The sequence below is a fragment of the Trachypithecus francoisi genome, unplaced genomic scaffold (assembly GCF_009764315.1).
Source record: "Trachypithecus francoisi isolate TF-2019V2 unplaced genomic scaffold, Tfra_2.0 Lachesis_group7, whole genome shotgun sequence".
NCBI lineage: Eukaryota > Metazoa > Chordata > Mammalia > Primates > Cercopithecidae > Trachypithecus > Trachypithecus francoisi.
Genome location: NW_022681472.1, coordinates 80,180,195 through 80,197,266, shown reverse-complemented (window position 1 = coordinate 80,197,266; position 17,072 = coordinate 80,180,195). Strand labels below are relative to the sequence as shown.

Sequence of the window (17,072 nt, the reverse complement as noted above, 5' to 3'; positions counted from 1 at the left end):
ACAGAGCGAGACTCCGCCTCAAAAAAAAAAAAAATAAATAAATAAATAAATAAATAAATAAATAAATTTAATCCACCATATAAACAGAACCAATGTCAAAAACCACATGCTTATCTCAATAGATGCAGAAAAGGCCTTTGACAAACTTCAACAGCCTTTCATGCTAAGAAACGCTCAATAAACTAGGTATCGATGGAACATATCTCAAAGTAGTAAGAGCTATTTATGACAAACTCACAGTCAATATCATACGGAATGGGCAAAAACTGGAAGCGTTCCCTTTGAAAACCGGCACAAGACAAGGATGACCTCTCTCACCACTCCTATTCAACATAGTGTTGGAAGTTCTGGCTAGGGCAATCAGGCAAGAGAAAGAAAGAAAGGGTATTCAATTAGGAAAAGAGGAGGTCAAATTGTCCCTGTTTGCAGATGACATGACTGTATATTTAGAAAACCCCATCATCTCAGCCCAAAATCTCCTTAAGCTGATAAGCAATTTCAGCAAAGTCTCAGGATACAAAATCAATGTGCAAAAATCACAAGCGTTTCTATACACCAATAACAGACAAACAGAGAGCCAAATCATGAATGAATTCCCATTCACAATTGCTACAAAAAGAATAAAATACCTAGGAATCCAACTTACAAGGGATATGAAGGACCTCTTCAAGGAGAACTACAGACCACTGCTCAATGAAATAAAAGAGGACACAAACAAATGGAAGAACATTTCACGCTCATGGATAGGAAGAATCAATATAGTGAAAATGGCCATACTGCCCAAAGTAATTTATAGATTCAATGCTATCCCCATCAAGCTACCAATGACTTTCTTCACAGAATTGGAAATACTACTTTAAAGTTAATATGGAATCAAAAAAGAGCTCATATTACCAAGACAATCCTAAGCAAAAAGAACAAAGCTGGGAGCATCACGCTACCTGACTTCAAACTATACTACAAGGCTACAGTAACCAAAACAGCATGGTACTGGTACCAAAACAGATATGTAGACCAATGGAACAGAACAGAGGCCTCAGAAATAACCCCACACATCTACAACCAACGGATCTTTGACAAACCTACAAAAACAAGAAATGGGGAAAAGATTCTCTATTTAATAAATGGTGCTGGGAAAACTGGCTAGCCTATGTAGAAAGCTGAAACTGGATCCCTTCCTTACACCTTATGCAAAAATTAATTCAAGATGGATTAAAGACTTAAATGTTACACCTAAAACCATAAAAACCCTAGAACAAAACCTAGGCAATACCATTCAGGACATAGGCATGGGCAAGGACTACATGACTAAAACACCAAAAGCAACGGCAACAAAAGTCAAAACACACAAATGGGATTTAATTAAACTAAAGAGCTTCTGCACGGCAAAAGAAACTACCATCAGAGTGAACAGGCAACCTACAGAATGGGAGAAAATTTTTGCAATCTACCCATCTGACAAAGGGCTAATATCCAGAATCTACAAAGAACATAAACAAATTTACAAGAAAAAAACAAACAATCCCATCAAAAAGTGGGCAAAGGATATGAACAGCCACTTCTCAAAAGAAGACATTTATTCAGACAACAGACATGAAAAAATGCTCATCATCACTGGTCACCAGAGACATGCAAATGAAAATCACAATGAGATACCATCTCAAGCCAGTTAGAATGGTGATCATTAAAAAGTCAGGAAACAACAGATGCTGGAGAGGATGTGGAGAAATAGGAATGCTTTTACACTGTTGGTGGGAGCATAAATTAGTTCAACCACTGTGGAAGACAGTGTGGCAATTCCTCAAGGATCTATAACTAGAAATAACATTTGACCCAGCAATCCCATTACTGGGTATATACCCAAAGGATTATAAATCATGCTACTATAAAGACACATGCACATGTATGTTTATTGTGGCACTGTTCACAATAGCAAAGACTTGGAACTAACCCAAATGCCCATCAGTGATAGACTGGATTAAGCAAATGTGGCACATATACACCACAGAATACTATGCAGTCATAAAAAAGGATGAGTTCATGTCCTTTGCAGGGACATGGATGAAGCTGGAAACCATCATTCTTGGGAAACTATCACAAGGATAGGAAACCAAACCCACATGTTCTCACTCATAGGTGGGAACTGAGCAATGAGAACACTTGGACATGGAGAGGGGGGAACATCACACACCAGGACTTGTCAGGGAGTAAGGAGGCTGGGGGAAGGATAGCATTAGGAGAAACACCTAACGTAAATGACAAGTTGATGGGTGCAGCAAACCAACATGGCACATATATACCTATGTAACAAACCTGCACGTTGTACACATGTACCCTAGAACTTAAAGTACAAAAAAAGAAAAAAAAAAGTTATCCAGGGCTGGGCTTGGTGGCTCATGCCTGTGATCCCAGCACTTTGGGAGGCCAAGGCAAGAGGATCACATAAGGTCAGGAGTTCGAGACTAGGAGCCTGGTCAACACGGTGAAACCCAGTCTCCACTAAAAGTACAAAAATCAGCTTGGCGTGGTGGCAGGCACCTGTAATCCCAGCTACCTGGGAGGCAGGAGAATCGCTTGAACCCAGGAGTCGGAGGTTGCAGTGAGCCAAGATTGTGCCATTGCACTCCAGACTGGGTGACAGAATGTGACTCTATCTCAAAAAAAAAAAAAAAAAAGGAAAGTCCTGAAAAAAAAAATTCAGGAAAAAGAATGTAACGACTAATATAAATTTTAACAAATACAAGGCAAATAACACTGAAAGACAGTACTTGAGCATAACACAAATATCACGATTAAGACTATCAATAAATAGATATCTTTGTTTTGGAGTTATAAAGAAATGTATTTTCCCCAAAATACTGTGAGTTGATGCTAAGTGCCAGCATATAAGCTCCACGAGCACAGAGACTTGTCTATTTTGTTCCCTGCCATATTCCCAGCATATTCAATGAACATCTGCTGAATGAATGAATGCTAAGTACAACACCGAGTTTCAAAATGAGACTCTGAGATATAGGTAAATGAAGTTAGTTTATATTTAAAACCAGGACACCAAGTACAATTTAATTCATTAGATAATTACTAAGTAACTTATATGTATGTGCTTATGACTATGCTAAGATATGCTTCTATGGATCCTTCCTTTTAAATAATAAGCTGCATTAGATCTGGAATTGGTGTCAGATTTATATCCTTTAGAGTGCCTAGCAAACAACTTTTAGTAGATTATTTTTAACCCTCATTGTACGTTAGCATTGCCTGGAGAACGTTAAAAAAAAAATGCCTGTGGGCTTACCAGATACAAACTAAATTTGAATCTCTGGGTAGAGATTGAACTCTGATTTTCTTTTCTTTTTTTAATATTCACAGTTGATACTGACGCCTAGGCATGGGTGAACACCTCCACTGTAGACCAGTGGTTCTCAAACTTTGGGTTACAGGAGAATCATTTGGAGAGCTGAAAATTCAGTCTTACTCTCCCAGTTTCAGATTCAGTAGGTCTAGGGTAGAACCTAAAAATCTGTATTTTTAATAAGTTTCTAGGTGATGCTCATATTGCTACAGGTCAGCTATAGTGTTTCTGGAATGAATTAAAGAATACATGTAGAAGATGTACAAATAGAGAAATATGAACGTTATATGAAAATTTTAAATATAAAGGTTAGAAAAACATAAAATAAAACCACAATGAAATATCACTACATACTTATTAGAATAGCAGAATGAAAAACAAAACCAAAAATAATGCATGTGCTGGTGAGGGTGCAATTCTCATACACCGCACGTTGAAAAACAGTTTGTCCATTTCTTTTTTCCAAATTTTATAAACATCGACACAATGTCCATTTTTTATAAGCTAAACATCATATGCTTACTAATCCCAGCAATCATATGCTTACCAAAGCCATCAATCTTTTATGCCTGGATATTTACTCAATAGATATTAAAACATATTCACATAAAAATCTGTACATGAATCCTTCTAGCAGTTTTATTCATAATGGCCACCAGCTGCAAACAACTGAGATGTTCTTCCATTGGTAAATGAAACTATGGTACATCCATACAATGAAATACTACTCAGCAATAAAATGCAACAAACTGCAGATAACTAGCAATACCATTAATGAATGTCAAATGCACTCTGATAAGTGAAAGAAGCCACTCAAAAGGCTATACACTCTACAATTCCACCTATATAACATTCTGGAAAAATTAAAATTATATCTAGAAAAAACAAAATAGTGGTTGCCAGGGGCTGGGAATGGGGGGAGGTGTCAACTACAAAGTGGCACAAGAGAATTTTTCGTGGGAGGCTGATTGATAGAACTGTGCAGGACAACTGATTGTGCAGAACCTCATCTGTAAAATGGGACGAATACTATCTATCTACCACACTAAGCTGTTATGAAAATTAAATAAGATAATAGATGGGAGAGTGTTTTGTAAGCTAAAATATGCCTTGTAAAATACAGTCATGCATACAATACAAAAATTCTTCCTCCTCTGTCAACATATACAAACGGGCAACACTCTCTACAAGAACCACTAACACTTTCTGATATTTCAAGGACAAAGTGACAAGGCCCTGGCAAATAAATCAACAACATACAGTTAATGGGGATGATGAGAGTTAACAGAGAGTAATAAAGGGTAAATATGAGGCTGCTTCTCACTGTCCACCAGACTGACTCAGTGATAGGTAGAGACTGAAGGGGCACACTTACGATAAAACTAGGGGTGAAGATAAAGCTTCCATGTACCTTTCTTCTTTCAATTCTTCCGAAATCTTAGAAGAAGAAATATGCTTTTTGCTTTGTTTTACACTTACTTCTTTTCTGAGAAAATATCCTCCTGTCACTCCTAACCAGTAGTCTTTCTCAGTAAATTGAGGGATTTTGGTTTCCTGATTATAAAACTATATAGACTCTTTATAGAAAATTAGTGAAGAATAAATACATATTTTAAAAATGAAGGTAGAGAAAAAGTCAAGGTAGAAGCATAACGCTGGGCCGGGCGCGGTGGCTCAAGCCTGTAATCCCAGCACTTTGGGAGGCCGAGACGGGCGGATCACGAGGTCAGGAGATCGAGACCATCCTGGCTAACACTGTGAAACCCCGTCTCTACTAAAAATACAAAAAACTAGCCAGGCGAGGTGGCGGGCGCCTGTAGTCCCAGCTACTCCGGAGGCTGAGGCAGGAGAATGGCGTGAACCCAGGAGGCGGAGCTGGAGCTTGCAGTGAGCTGAGATCCGGCCACTGCACTCCAGCCCCGGCGACAGAGTGAGACTCCGTCTCAAAAAAAAAAAAAAAAAAGAAGCATAATGCTACCACCAGCAGTGTTTATTCTATGAATGTGGTTTTAAAAATAATTTTCATATGTTTATTAGCCACTTGTTTATCTTCTTTTGTGAAGTCTGTTCAAACCTTTGCTAATTTTTAAACAGAAAGGTGTTGTCTCTTATTATTAGTTCCAGTTCTTTATACAGTCTGGATACACTACATTGTTTGTAAGACACATGTTTTGTGAATATTTTGTCCTATGTTGTAGCTTGTCCATTCATTACCTTAATATCTGTCGTGATAAGTTGAAGGTTTTAATTTTGATGAAGTCTACTTTACATAAATGTGTATTTAACCTAGTTGTAATCATACTGAATACTCAATTTTTGTATCCTGTTAACTCTTTTCTTTTTTTTTTTTGAGATGGAGTTTCACTCGTTGCCTAGGCTGGAGTGCCATGGCGTGATCGCGGCCCACTGCAACTTCTGCCTCCCAGGTTCAAGCAATTCTCCTGCCTCAACCTCCTGAGTAGCTGGGATTACAGGCATGTGCCACTACGTACAGCTAATTTTGTATTTTTAGTAGAGATGGGGTTTCTCCATGTTGGACAGGCTGGTCTCGAATTCCCAACCTCAGGTGATCCACTTGCCTCGGCCTCCTAAAGTGCTGGGATTACAGGCGTGAGCCACTGTGCCTGGCCCCTGTTAACGCTTAATAGCATAAGCATTTATTTCCTGATGTTTTAAAAACTCCTCACATCATTTTTAATGACTGCAAAATATTTCACTGAATTGATGTTGCATATTTTACATAACTAGCCCTCAACTATTATGTTACAGTGTTAGTAATATATTAATTACAAATAATATCATAAAGGATATCTTTGTAAGTAAATTTTGCTTCATTATTTCAGAACATGTCCTTAAGATATGGAATTCCAAAGAAAACATATTAGAATGATACTGAAGAGGCAGCACATGTTAGCAGTAGAGCGTGTCATCATCATCTATCACCATCTGCAAGGCACCCTTAGAGATGAAGCCTTTCTCCTATGTGAGGATATGAGATCCAGAGACAGAAACTGAACTGCCAGAGTGGGCAGAATCCATTCATTAATGTCTAAGTTAGGTCTTTCGATTTCAATTATTGTGCCCTTTTTGTGATACTACATTAATGCTCCTAAAATCTTAAATTGAAATGAAACATAGCAAGTCATTAGTATTACTTGAATGTGTAAAATTATATCACTGCTCGATTTCAAATGTTGTTCACCAACAATGCATTTCTATACAAGTAGCTCTGAATTTCTATATGCAGTTTTTCCCTATATAATTGCTACAATATACATATAATATTCAATTATAGCTGCTTTATAAAGACAAATTATAATATTAACTTGAAACAATTCATTTGACTTCAAAATTTCAGAATGGTTAATGAGTAAACCATGTCTACTTGCTGTACACACAATAACACACCACACACTAAGCTGCCAAAATTCTACTTAAACTTTCTTTCCAAAAGAAAAAAAAAAAGTCTTTTAAAAATGAAGTAGAAGTAGACAGAAATGCTTAGTAACTTTGTCTGAAACTTCCAGTCTATCTAACAAATATAACACTTAAATCATTCTAACTTCAGGAATTATAACTTGACAAGATAATTATTTTCTTAGGTATAATGTAACGTCATCTCTGGGACACTTAAGACTTGGTCTTCCTAATCTAGATTCAGGCTACTTTCTGAGTGTGGATGGCATCATACTCTCTTAAAATAGTCACAATGAGAGAAACACCCAGAGTTCACAGTTTGTGTCTAAACTTGCTGCTGACTCATTTGTCCCTTGATAACTGAACCTTTCTTTACTAACTTTAATTATAGCTATCTGTCATTTTAAAACTTCCCCTTTCCTCGTGAACATATTTGCTATCCTTGTGGCCTCTTAACTGTGAGACACTGGGTAAATATGTCACCTCCAAGACTCTTATTATATGGTGTTCAGTCTGCTAAAAATAGAACTTGTACTTTTCATGCATTCCTTTCCTGCATGTGGATGTTGTAAAGATTACGCGAGATGATGTATGTGCAAGAGATTACTGTTGTTATGTTTGAAATAAATTTCATGGAATTTGTTCTAAACTTGGGATGCCGTAAATATCCTCCTCTTCTCTGCCATAATACACCAACTATTCCACCAGAAACATCATTCTTAGGCACTATATTCTACATGAACTGCCAAAACCATGGGGCTCTGGAAAAGAAGAACTGCTATATGATGTCTGGTATCATTCCTACTCCCTAATCTCTAAATGCAAGTGACCAAAAAAGACTCTCGCTCAGCTAGATGAAGCAGATTCCTCCAGTGTCATCTAAGTACATCAAGGCAGTTCTATGATCTGGAAGATCTAAACAGATGATTCACTCTTCAAGAGTCCTATTAAAAGTAAGATTTTTCCATAAATGAATGATATGCTTGAATTGAGAGAAAGAAAAAAACACACAAAAGTGTTTTCAAGAATTGGTGTGGTGGCCGGGCACAGTGGTTCACGCCTGTAATCCCAGCACTTTGGGAGACCGAGGCGGGCGGATCATGAGGTCAGGAGACCGAGACCATCCTGGCTAACACGGTGAAACCTTGTCTCTACCAAAAATGCAAAAAAATTAGCCAGGCATCATGGCGGGCGCCTGTAGTCCCAGCTATTTGGGAGGCTGAGGCAGGAAGATGGCGTGAACCCGAGAGGCAGAGAGTGCAGTGAACCGAGATCGTGCCACTGGACTCCAGCCTGGGTGACAGAGGGAGATGCTATCTAAAAAAAAAAAAAAGAATTGGTATGGTATGGGGGAAAGAACATGACATGGGCTTTGGTGTCACCTAAACCTGGGTATGAATTTCAGCATCAGGGTTTTAGGCAAGTTATATTACATCTCTTTGCTTATTTTCTAATCTACAAAATGGATACACTCATCCAATAGAGCTGAGAGAAAGAAATAATAATGCACATGAACAGGCTGGGCATGGTGGCTCACGCCTGTAATCCCAGCACTTTGGGAGGCTGAGGCAGGCAGATCACTTGAGGTCAGGAGTTCAAGACCAGCCTGGCCAACATGGTGAAACCCCGTCTCTACTAAAAATACAAAAAATTAGCAAGGTGGGGTGGTGGGTGCCTGTAAATCCCAGCTACTCAGGAGGCTGAGGAAGGAGAATCACTTGAACCTGGGAGGCAAAGGTTGCAGTGAGCCAAGATCGTGCCATTGCACTCCGGCCTGGGCAACAAGAGCAAAACTCCATCTCGAAAAATAATAATAATAATGCACATAAAGTCTGCAAGTACCATAGCCTGAGCATAGGTAAGCACTCAAACAATGTCGGCTATTATTCATTAATTCAACCAGCACTCACTGAGTACTTTAGGTACTAGGCATTATACAAAGCATGCCTATGACGTGTATTGTAACTATCAGCAAATAGGAATAGGGCAAACCTACGATGAATGCAGAGTAGATGAGTGCTTTTATTGTACAATATAAAGGACATGTAGAAAAGTTAATTTCTCACTATATAATAACTCCTGGACAGCTTAATGACCTGATTAAAACTCTACCACTATGGAATCAATCCTTTAATTTGAATTACTCTTTTTCTTAACTTATTTATTTGGTCCCCCAAATCTGCTTTAAAATGTAAACACTCCTAAAAAGTAACAGCTTTACAAAAGAAAAGAGGGAGAGTAGCTACACTTCTCTCCAATGTTCTCTCTTCATCCCTGGTATCCTCTGTCTTCTGGTTCTACTGTTCACTAGCTTTGTTGGCCTTGGGCATGTCACTATACCTCTCTGAGGCTGCTTCATCATTAAGATGGGGATGACGCTCTTCAGCTGCAATGATGTAAGTCAAGATTTATGGAAAAGAGAAAACGTATGGAGTGGGAGACACAAATAAAGCAGCAGGGAGGAAAGAGACACACAGAAAAGACAGACAGATGCTGACCAAGAGAGGAGGAAAGAGGAGAGAGGCAAACACTCATAAAAAATGTGTATAGGGCAGAAATTTCACTCAATGAACATAAGCTCTTAGGACGCAATCCAGCCTGAAAAAGTCCACCTTGGTTGTGACATTTAAGATTTTTAGCATTTCCCAACAATTAAGTCATTCAGCAAGTGAATGGCAATGGCTTCATCCACATCTTTGAGGAAAAAATGAAGACCTGCTGAGAGGTACAGAGACGGTAAAACCATAGAAGAGCCAGCAAACTTCATCAATTTGTTTGAATGTTCTAAGCAGTCACACTTAAAAGACTTAAGCCATATTCTGTGATATTAAAAAATGTGTATTGCTGTATATACTATACGTTTGTGCCAATATATCATTGTAAGTGGTTATATCCACAAAATTATGTATTTACTTTTGTTGAGCATTTCAGGGAATTTTCAAAGACAATATAAATTTTTAACCTTTTGTGCTGATTTTAGATCTCAACCCTATAAACGCTAATTTTTGTTCTCTATTCTCTTCCTTATTGATGATGTATTGAAAGGAAAAGGATTTTTATCATCAGACTGCCTTAACTAGGTTCTGACCCTCTTTTTCTAGGCAGCTTATCTGATCAGTTGAATAAATCTGTTCTATAAATATTAACTGAGCTCCTACTATGTGAGAAACAAAAAGAACATAGGGATTCATAAGAAATTATTCCTGTCTTAAAGGGTCTTAGACTTTGGTTCATTGCAGGCCAGCAATTCACATCATTTGTGAATTTGGATAGACAGTTGTAGAAAGTAGAAAAGTTCCTCTTCAAAGCTCATCTTGGTTTAAAAATAAAATAATAGACACTAGGAATAATAGCTCCTTACTCTAAAGCCTCCTATCAACTATCAGTTCTTACACTTTAGCCAAGTTAGTTGCTTTGGCTTACTCAGGCATGTCTGGACAGGCCCAGGCAAGTCTTAGCCTTAAACCTTTCATAAGCAACTTCCTCTCCTTCTTTGTTCTTTCTTGCACTTACCTATTTAGGAAAGTTTTAGGCTATTAGCAAATTGGTTATCAGTTTAAGATTGTGAGGTTCAGCTCCAGTCAATGGATGCAGGATAGAGCAGTAAGGATGACCCAAAGGCATAAGGGATAAATATGTCTGCCTTTCCTTTGTTCAGGTGTGCTCTTGCCATTGTTCCATCTGTGTGAAGCACCCTTTCTGCAGAAAGTAAAGACTGCCTTGATAAGAGGTCCTTTGTCTCTGTGCTGACTTTTCTTCGCAACACCGATTATCTATTTCTAACAACAGTTACACCTTATGACAAAGTAAGAAATTTCTACATTGAATAGTATCAGGATGAAGGCAAGTTGGTCAATACCTTGCCCAGTTTAAATGCACTCAATGTATTTCTAGGCAAAGTCAAATATTTTCCCTCTTGGCACTACCTTTATTTACTTCTCATCTGTCTTCTTCCAAGTTTCAAAACTCACACATACCTTTCCAATCACTGGTCTTCTCTAGAACCACACTGTTCACCTGCATCTGGATGAGGGGGTCCCATACCTGGCCCCCTATCACAAAACCCCCATTTGCTTTTTCAATAGAACCCAACAGGTTTCTACAATATATATTCCCAAATGAAGCAAACTGCACATTTTGGCCTTAGTTTGCAGTATCCTGAAAGCAAAACCATCGACTCTTCTGAAGATATCACAAACTAACAGTAAATTAAATGGCTGCTGTCTCTCATTAAAGTGTCTAATAAGGCACTAAAAAAATTACATTATGAGAAGGTAAAGCCGAAGGTTACAAACTAACAGTTTTGTCTGAACAGTGTTTTAAAAATCTAGTAATTGAAAAACAGAAAAATCTAGTAACTTAGATTTCTGAGTTTTCTAAAACAACCTGAAGATCTGGCAACAGTGGGTCCACACCTACTCACAGCAATAATAAGCTGGCAGGGGTGACAGGTGTCCTCTTTCAGTAGCACAGAAGCTCTCAAGCACATGACGGTTTTCCGGAAGATTGTTGTGACCATCAAGGACCTGTGCTATGGTAATACTACACTGTGCCTAGGCCTCATGCTGGAGTTCAAGGAGTACATCAGTAAGCAAAACATAAAAACCCTTACCCTTGTGCAACTACACTGCGGTTTTGAGTAGACGCTGAAGGAGATGGAAAAGCCACCAACTAAAAACAGTCACGTGAAGGTTTCTAATGTTGCTGAGAACACTTAATACTATCCTTGAGAGAATCCTTTTGTAAAGTGAATGGCCACTCCCTCCTTTTATCAGTTTTGAGATCTAGATTGGGTGTGCTTAAAATGAATCCATATTAATTGCTAGATTACAGTGTCAATTCCTATGTCTCTATATGTCCAATACAAATATCATTGTCACTCAAAATGATGTATAAACTTCACTCATAGATGCAATTATCTCCATACCATATATTCTATATCTAACAGTGACCTAAATATACTGTCTAATTTGTGGTGAACCTTTTCAGATAAGCATTTTTTCATTAAAAGGTAATACGATATGTTCTCCTTTAAGTTTAGCATTTAAATGTACTAACAAAATTATATTGCATATTAAATTAATACTAAAAATTTCAGATTTACATTCAATTCTATTTTTGAACATAAAGCAAACCCTTTATGTTTTGAGTTTCTAAATCTCAATCTTAGAAACTTTCAAAACATAAGGGCTTTGTCAACTGCCCTCAATTTCTGCCTTTGCTGATGTACGCTAAAATCTACAGGGCCTGATAGTCGCGTAACAGGTAAATGAATAAAAGACGCCAGAAAGATTGCTTGATGACTTGAAAAAGTGTCTACACAGAGGAATTCACACATTCTAATTAAGTTCTCCTGATGTTAAAATTGCAAGAAACCATGAGCTGTAATAGTGAAGGCAGTTTAAGGCAAGGAGAAGAGAAAATTATCCATATTGTCAAGCTAAATTAAAATTATTTCATCCAAGAAAGTCTGGTTATGTCTGCCTTAAACCAAATCATATTGTTTGATTTCACAACTTGAGTTACTGAGAATATAATTACTGTTTAGGAAATTCTTCTCTGTGAAATTGTTCCCTAACTCAGCTATCACTACCATCACTATCCTAGTCATCTTGTGTAGAAGTACAGAAGTTATCTTCAATCTTGATTTTGTGACTCCCAAGAATTGGAAGTATCTAAGACAGGTGGTATCTGAAGGGAGAGTAGGCTACTATTAAGTGACTCAAATCCAAGTCTTCTGGCTGCTAAGCCATTCTTTCCATTATGCTGTACTAGCTCTTCCTCAATAACTTAAATCTAAAGCTTTTAGAGCTAGCAGAGTCAGTATCTCATTTAATCTTGGTGATGACCCTGAGACGTAAGCTGAGGCAGACATAATTATTTCTAACCTACAGGACACTGGGTATCTAAAGGATAAAATTATTTGTTCAAAGATGTTATATCTAATGCCAGTAATATCTATAAGACATAACTATTAGGAAAATAATTGTGTGTAACTGAAATATATTATCTTTAGAGTAATAGTATCTTTAAATGAGTGTAGTATATCTGTTAGGTTTGTATTCTGCGGATGGTAAATACTAGACATCTGTACTGCCCTCTCCTTTCCCACTGTTACCTTTTAGCACATTCTTTCCTACTGGAGCTGAATCCAGTCTCAAAATCTTTCTGAACCTCCTGCTCCAGAAAGCCCCGTACCAGTTGACTGGCATGGCATTCCTGTTTTCACTCTCCTCACTTAGGTCCCACATAGTATAACATTTGTTTCTGATGTTTTCTTTGCTTTTGACTTGATAGTTGTTGTTAATGGTTCTCATATTATATCACGTGTGTATACACTGTCTTCTGCATGTACAGAGTCCTGCTTTTCACTTTTTATTTCAGAGCCTCAACTATAGTAATTCATACACAGTGAATCCTCAGTGTTCTGAATGTACCTGAGACAAATGGATGGTATTTAGGGAAAAAATCTAAAATTAAAAAAATAAAAACTGCCGTTATTTCTGAATATAATTTAGATCAAGGGTCAGTAAACATTTACTGTAAAAAGCCAGATAATAAATATGATAAGCTCTGCTAACCAGATGATCTGTGACACACCCACTCAACCCTGCCATGACAGTGTGACAGTACCCACAGAAAACACATAAACAGGTGAGTATGACTATGTTGCCATGAAACTGTTTATGAACACTGAAATAGAATTTTCGTATAATTTTCACAAGTCACCAAATGTTACTCCTCTTTTGATTGTTTTCTCCAACAATTAAAAAATACAAAAACCATTGTTAGTTTGCAGGCCATAGAAAATCAGGAGGCAGGCTGAATTTGGTCCATGGCCCAGAGTTTACTGACCCCTGGCCTAGATCTAGAGTTGTCAAAGTGAGAACTTCTGGTGGTCTGCAAGATCTTTTCAGCAAGTTCAGTTACCAATGTGTGAGACAAAATTTTCTTTGTATACATCAACATAATAGACCAAATGTAGATGCAAATATGAGGATCTAGCTACCTTCTATTAAATAAGCCAAAAATTGAAGAGACTGGCAAAAATGTAAAAGAATACCACTCTTCTCAATACTTTTTCCTCTATGTTTGTAAAATGTAAAGTGGTATCCCATATCAAATACTGTTTATATTAACATGCCACATGCTTATTTTTAATATGTTAATATTTTTTAAATTCTTCAGTTTTGATTTCTAACATGATAAATGTCAGTTGATATAAACAATAAACAAAAGCTCTCTGGGGGCTCTCAGTAAATTTTAGGAATGTGACCAGGCGTGGTGGCTCATGCCTGTAATCCCAACACTTTGGGAGGCTGAGGCAGGTGGATCACCTGAGGTCAGGAGTTCAAGACCGGCCTGGCCAACATGGCAAAACTCTGTCTCTACTAAAAATACAAAAATTATCTGGGTGTGGTGGTGTGCACGTATAATCCCATCTACTTGGGAACCTGGGAGGAGGAGGTTGAAGTGAGCCAGGACTGCACCACTGTACTTCAGCATGGGTAACAAAGCGAGACTCTGTCTCAAAAAAAAAAAAAAAAAAAAAAAAAAATTAAGAATGTAAAGGGAGCATAAGACCAAAAACTTTGAGAACCAGCTGCTGAGCCACAGACAGATCAACTTATAGCTCGTGCATTGCCAGCAGAGTGTACCTAGGCCTGCCCACGAGACAAAACCACCCGGGAGACAACTTCATTGCAAGCTCTATCTTGGCCTCTTCCCACCTAAAAGATTCCTGGCATTTCTCTGATTAGATCCTGATTTGGTCAAATGCAAAATCCCATGCATTTATGTTCTTACATAATAAAGTTAGTGAAGACATGGTGGATATTTTCATAAAAGAACTCTTTGGATCTATGTAGACCATAAAAGTACTTCAGCTTTTACTCTGTCAAAACAGGCATCTAGAAGCAAGTCTCTCTCCCTAGCCTCTATTTTCTAATCTTTAAAAAAAAAAAAAAAAAATTATTATTGCAATTCCTTGCCACCAGAACATATCTCAAAACGATTCATTAGCTCATTTACATATCATAGTGTACCTTTGACCTGGCTACACAAATATTGTGGGGGCCTGATCCTAATTAGAACCCTCACAGCAGTGTTAAATCTAAAGAAAGAAAATCCACTAGACATGGTACAAGTTTAATTAATAGTGCTAATAATACCTCACTAAAATTACATTTTGCAAGTAAGGCATACAGATCTTATAGAAAATTTTTTTAAAGTATTAATATTTTGTTTGTTCTGTCATTTGAAATTTAAAAACTTTTTAAAATAAAATTCTAGGGGAAATTTTTATTTTAGTTATTTTAGGGGAAAGTTATTTTAATTCCAGTGTTACAATATACAGGGAAACCTTATATAAGGAAGTATTTCTTTCAATATAAATATACATGAGGTTTGACTGTTTATCCAAATAACATTTACTGGTGGCCTGAGGAAACACTTTCTTTCTTTTTCCAACCTCATTTTAGAGAGATTTAAGAAACAATAGCCACGATTTCAACATTTATCATTTTGTTGTTCTTTTTTTTTTTTTTTTTTTTTTTTAGAGGGAGTCTCGCTCTGTCGCCCAGGCTGGAGTGCAGTGGCCGGATCTCAGCTCACTGCAAGCTCCGCCTCCCGGGTTCACGCCATTCACCTGCCTCAGCCTCCCAAGTGGCTGGGATTACAGGCGCTCGCCACCTCGCCCGGCTAGTTTTTTTGTATTTTTTAGTAGAGACGGGGTTTCACCGTGTTCGCCAGGATGGTCTCGATCTCCTGACCTCGTGATCCGCCCATCTCGGCCTCCCAAAATGCTGGGATTACAGGCTTGAGCCACCGCGCCCAGCCATTTTGTTGTCCTTAATTAGAAAGTGTTTGTCCATGAGTATATGATTCTAAAAGTCTCCATCCTTTACCTTGTGGAATAATAACTTTGTAAACAATAACAAAAGAAGAAACAATTTATATTTTTGAATACTTGTCCTTCAACCTGTATTATAAAATTACTTAAAAATCAGGAATTGTGATTGGATGCTAAGTCTGCCACAATTTATGAGTACTGGTTCCAAATAGTCAAATAAAATACATTTGGCTACTTAGACCAACACCAAAACTGAAATTCATTAGCATCTTTTTTTTTTCAAGATTGAAAAATTGCTATTTATTTGACAAAAAAACTTTTGCATTTAATAAAGAAATGTTAATAACTGGTACATACATTAGTTCAAAATATTTTCACTAAGCACCAAATAGAATAGTTCCCGGTCTTTTCACTGAGAACACCTTTGAAAAAATGCCTAAAACAATCACTTTATTTAGGTTTTTAACCAAGAAATCGAAAGCTGCCAATCAGAGTTTCTAATTACCACCAGACGACCAGTAAACAACCTTGAGGTCATATAATGTGAGCTTTTAAAAGCTTTGTTTAATCTCTACATCCCAACTGAGGGGATTTGTTGGCCTCAGGCTGGTAATCACAGGTCCATGTGCCAGATACTACACACACACACACACACACCACTGAATAATAAGTATCATGGATAAAGGATAAAGACTATATGGCCCGTGTATATTTAAGGGGAATAATGTCTAATTCTCATGGCTGTACAATTAATTCATAAGCATCTTTAAGATCAGAAAGCCACTGGCAAATTATTATCTCTTTGGGGAATTATTAATCATTTGAGGGAAGAGTGAAAAATACATTAGAAGAATGTTGGGAGCTGTGCTGTTCAAAAAAGAACAAAAAATAAACTTAAAATATGGGGAAAATGCTTACTGGTTAAATCTACAGTAAAAACAAAAGTCTCATCATGATTGCAAAACATTCCAAATTGTGAAACTTAAGTTATTTGTAAAATAGACAAAAGTGAAGCAGCTTCCTCAGTCATTTTTTGAGATCTCAGCATCAATTTAAAGAAAATGCTTATATTTAAAAGAAAGCCTATTTCAAAATACGAATCCCTACATTAAGCACATATAAGGACATGAGGTAAATTTATGTCTCATATCATACAATATTCCTGCTCCATGTGTGTGTAAATGAAGGTGTTGGGAGACTGAAGTTAGAAAAGGTTATTTGCTTCACTATTCACTTCTTTGAGAAATACAAGCTTCTCAATCCTAAAAGAAGCAGAGACTATAGGACTAAATAGATGCTAATGTGAAAAAATCGATTTATATAAAATTGGTATGTGGACCACATGGAAGAATGGGAAAAGAAAGGACATATGTATTTTACTGTGCAGAAAAGATATATTATTTCTGGTAAATACTGTCTAAAAATTTTTTTTGGTATAAAAAATTATATTGC

The 17,072-nt window shown here is 37.2% G+C and overlaps 1 protein-coding gene across 7 annotated transcripts in view; it reads right to left on the bottom strand.

Moving 5' to 3' along the window:
* NSMCE2 (NSE2 (MMS21) homolog, SMC5-SMC6 complex SUMO ligase) overlaps positions 1-17,072 on the bottom strand; it is a 303,542-nt gene that overhangs the window by 194,231 nt on the left and 92,239 nt on the right. The window lies entirely within an intron of this gene.